The sequence below is a fragment of the Scylla paramamosain genome, chromosome 18 (genome assembly GCF_035594125.1).
Source record: "Scylla paramamosain isolate STU-SP2022 chromosome 18, ASM3559412v1, whole genome shotgun sequence".
Classification (NCBI taxonomy): domain Eukaryota; kingdom Metazoa; phylum Arthropoda; class Malacostraca; order Decapoda; family Portunidae; genus Scylla; species Scylla paramamosain.
The window spans coordinates 23774650-23779649 of NC_087168.1; the positions used below are offsets into that span (position 1 = coordinate 23774650).

Sequence of the window (5000 nt, forward strand, 5' to 3'; positions counted from 1 at the left end):
TTTTCCACATCAAGACTCGCGGAACAAACTGCAGTGCTCTGTTTGACCACAGCGAGGCAGTAAAGCTGTCAGTTAGTAATGGAAAATATCACGTTTTTAATCTAGCAGTGTTACTCTCATAGATTATATGAGTGTCTCCTATGACCTACGGTATATGTATTCATCTATGTTTGTTTGTCTCATTTATTTATTATTATTATTATTATTATTTATTTATTTATTTTTTTTACTGCTATGGTAATTTTTTAATGACATTCAGGGCACTGGATAAACTTACTTTTGTCTTTTCTTAGTTACAAAACTTTTTAAGACATTGTAACAAAAATAGTGCTTAAAAATTTTGTGGTGACTAAGGAGAAAATTGTTTAGCTAGATAGATTAGGCTATGAAACGGGTTATACGCGCCCGTTTTCTCCACAAGAAAAGTCTACGGAGATTACGTCTCACATTTCACTAAGTATTGTGCCAATGTTAACCGCGTTTCATTTCATTGCATAGGATTCGCAGATGTAAACAATCTCTTAGTACGTTTATAACTATTATATATATTTTTTATGCATTTCAATATATATATATATATATATATATATATATATATATATATATATATATATATATATATATATATATATATATATATATATATATATATATATATATATATATTTTTTTTAATATAATTTGTTAATTTTTCATTGTGAGTGTAGGCTATGAGGAAGATGGTTACTGAGGCCTGAAACTACTCTCTCTCTCTCTCTCTCTCTCTCTCTCTCTCTCTCTCTCTCTCTCTCTCTCTCTCTCTCTCTCTCTCTCTCTCTCTCTCTCTCTGTATGTGTGTGTGTGTGTGTGTGTGTGTGTGTGTGTGTGTGTGTGTGGGATATGAAGAGATAGCTATTATGCTTCGCCAGATTATATCTTTCTGTATTGATTTCATAATAATAAAGACATCTCTGGTTGTTTGCTACAATATATTAATAGGCATTTTAAACACGTATCATCTTGTATGAACTTCTTCGCTGCTTCGTAAATGAAAATGTTCTTGTAAAAACATCATGAAAATAATGATGCGTTATATTTCAATCGTTTGCTTCTTGGTAGTTCATTAAAATACCTGAGAGAGAGCATGACGGAGGGAATATTTGTATCCTATTTGATTTTTTTTTTTCGGGAATATGTGTATTTTATAAGGTGACACGGTAAATAAAGGGATGTCTCGACGAGGCAGTGTCGGGAGAAGAGGAGGAATAATACGAAATAAGGAATATGAAGCGAACAAAGTTAAGTAGAGTTGAGTGACTAGCAAACAAAGATGGAAGGTTCTAGGATAGCTGAGCCACTGACAACTATTGAACCAGTGATAATTGAACCAGGGAACATTTCATCTAGAGGGCAACTAAACCAGTGGACATTTGAACTACGTACTTGACAACTGAATTAGGAAGGTGGACGAAACTTAATGTAGAATAATGATGATACTACTAATACTAATACTAAAACAACAACAACAACTTCTACTACTATTACTACTACTACTACTACTACTACTACTACTACTACTACTAATAATAATAATAATAATAATAATAATAATAATAATAATGATGATGATGATAATAATAATAGTAATAATAATAACGATAATAATAATAATGATAATAATAATAATAATAATAATAATAATAATAATAATAATAATAATAATAATAATAATAATAATAATAATAATAATAATCATAAATTCGGTAACAACTGAACGAAGTAACGTGTAATACAGGATTGGCAGGAGCGTATTCGGACGATTCATCGAGTAATAACCGAACCTTGGAAGAACATTTTAAGTCCACTGATGCAAACTATCTTTACTAAAGGAGCAAATTTCTTACTCAATTGTCCAATGGTTTAGTTGCCCACTGCTTCAATTCCCTAATGGTTTAATTGTCCACTGGTTCACTTCTTCACTGGTTCACTTCCCCACTGGCTCGGCTGTCCGAACGTGGATGATTTGTTATTGATGAATGAATTGCATGTCAAATTATATGCCAATCTAGGAAACGAAGGAGAAATGAACTGATGATGACATGGCATGAGAGAGAGAGAGAGAGAGAGAGAGAGAGAGAGAGAGAGAGAGAGAGAGAGAGAGAGAGAGAGAGAGAGAGAGAGAGAGAGAGAGAGAGAGAGAGAGAGACCATTAGTATCCCATCAGCCACAGTATAAAACGTGACAATACTCATAAAAGCACTATACACTTGACCTCCTGTCAATGCCCGCTTCGTACGGCATGAAATGATCGGCCTCGCTCGTTGACTCATGAAGGACAAACACGAGCCTCTTAACGCGCCGGGATCCCAAGGCGGTAATAAATTCTCCTTTGATTCCCGCTGATGGCTGTGGGACAAACACTTCTACCTTTATGGCTGACCACGGCATACCAGCGTCCCGAGGTGAAAAAAGTATACTGTACTCCACAGCATAAAGTGAAAATGCTCACATATATGAGGCGTTGTAAAGGTTTCTACGCCGTCCAGTGAAGATTAAGAGGTGTATTGCAATGTAACTAACTTAGCAGGATGAGTCACTCGCTGCATACCTTCTTTTCGATAGTGACAAGCAAGTCTATGCTTCGAAATGCTTTGTTCTCTCATCACGACTGTTTCAAGGGGATTCAAAGGACTCTCGTGATTGTTTCTTTCCCTAGCGATGATTGAGAGCCTTTCTTGATGTTAAACTATCACTAGAAATCATGAAAACACATTTGAATATCCCAGTGCCATCCTCGGGGATATTAAATTATATTAGAATCATGAAAACATCTGTGAAAACTAAGTAGCTTCCATTAGAGCTTGTTGAATTATCACCAGGATTATGGAAACGACCTTGAATACCCCAGTACCCCTAGACTCTGTTAAATTACCACTAAGATCATGAAAACATCTTTGATAATTTCAGTGACTTTCTAGAGCCTGTTAAATTATCACAAAAATCATGAAAACATCTTTAAAAACTTAAGTAACTTCATAGACTATATCAGATTATCACTAAAATAATATAATCACCCTTGAAGACACCACTAACTTCAAGTAAAGCACGTTAAACTATCATTAGAATCATAAAAAAAAAAAAAAACTCTGAAACTCCATTACCGTCATAGACCTTATTAAACTATCATCAGGATCAAGAAAACGCCCTTAGATACTCTATTACCTTCCTAGATCCTGTTAGACTATCAACAGGATCATGAATATGTCTTTGAAAACTTCAGTGACTTCCACTAGAGCCTGCTGATTAAAAGAAGTCATGGTAAGACGCCGTAATGTTTGAAAGTATAGACACCAAAGTAACACCGAGGCTTATATAGACAACCCTTGACCGCCTCTAGGACTTGAGCTACGCTAGGGAGGATTTAGACAAACATAACTTGATAAATCAATCACAGCATGGCTTCAAGAAGGGGAAGTCTTGCATGACGAATTTGTTAAGTTTTTACAGTAAAGTTTACGAGGCAGCAGATAATGATGATAGTTATGACATCCTGTATCTGTAAAGCGTTTGACAAGGTACCCCATCACAGGCTCCTAAGAAAGGTTAGGGCACACGGGATAGATGGGAAGGTGTTAGGCTAGATAAGGTCATGGCTAAGCGACAGGCGACAGAGAGTTGTAATAAACGACTCTAAATCTGAGTGGGTTCATGTAATTAGTGGGGTGCCAAAGGGATCAGTATTATGGTTATTGTTGTTTTTAATATATATCAGTGACTTGGATAGTGGAATTAGTAGTAATGTTAATAAATTTGTGGATGACACGAAGCTAGGTAGATTAATTAGGTCAGAATCGGATGCCATCGCCTTGCAGACAGATTTAGATAGGATGGATGAATGGATAGACAGATGGCAAATGCAGTTTATTATCAACAAATGCAAAGTACTTAGCGTAGGTAGAGGAAGCCCACTCAGTAGGTACACAATAAACAACGAAGCTCTGGTAGGTTCAGGGTACGAAAAAGATTTAGGAGTTATAGTTAGCTCTGAACTCCGTCTAAGAAAGCAACGCATAGAGACCAGAAACAGAGCAAATAGAGTATCAGGATTAATTTTTAGGAGTGTTAAAAGCAGAAGGCCCGAAGTAATATTAAAGTTATATTTGGCGCTAGTCAGACCTCATCTAGACTACGCTGTGCAGTTCTGGTCCCCATATTACAGGAAGCATATAGGTCCATTAGAATCAGTACAAAGGAGAATGACTAAAAGGATACAGGGGATGAGGAATATTCCTTACGAGGCGAAATTGAAGCTGTTAAATTTACATTCTTTAGAGAGACGTACGTTAAGAGGGGACCTGATAGAAGTCTTTAAGTGGTATAAGGGCTATAACAAGGGGACGTAAGCAAAATTATTGGGATCAGTAACCAGGACAGAACAAGAAATAACGGGTTCAAGCTTGAAAAATATAGGTTTAAAAAAGAGCTAGGAAGAAATTGGTTCTCAAATAGAGTGGAAGATGAATGGAACGGACTCAGTAATCAAGTCGTTAGCCCTAAGACATTAGGGAGCTTTAAAAGAAGATTAGACAGATTTATGCATGGGGATGATAGGTGGAAGTAGGTAGGTATATTTCATACAGGGAATGTCACGTGTAGGCGTGATGGTTTCTTGCACTTTCCTTATTTCTTAGGTTCTTATGTTTTAGGTACTCGTCATGCCTTCCACGGATTCATGTGAGAAACTAATAGAACAGCGGTTAGAGGGAAGGAGCTAAATCTGACACAATACTTCAATAAGTTTTGGGGCTAAACGGGACTTGGTATGCTGTCTCCCTCTCTCTCACACACGCAAGCAAAGCAGGGAGTGGGAGGCTAGGGTGGAGAAGTATATAAGAAGGGAACGACAAGAAGACCTCAGTTGTCCTCGTGACGCTGTCGGGAAGCGACCGAGATACCAGTAAGAGTGAAAGAGAGAAAGAGTTTGTGTAACGTGTGTTCTGATAACCTCGTAGATAGCAGTA

The 5000-nt window shown here is 36.7% G+C and overlaps 1 protein-coding gene across 1 annotated transcript in view; it reads left to right on the forward strand.

Moving 5' to 3' along the window:
- Nucleotides 1-57, forward strand: part of LOC135109415 (uncharacterized) — a 2276-nt gene extending 2219 nt beyond the window's left edge. Inside the window, exon 1 of the mRNA XM_064020821.1 lies at nucleotides 1-57. This exon is cut by the window's left edge and continues 2219 nt beyond it. The gene's annotated coding sequence lies outside the window, so the exon portion shown is untranslated.
- The last annotated feature ends 4943 nt before the right edge of the window (nucleotides 58-5000 follow it).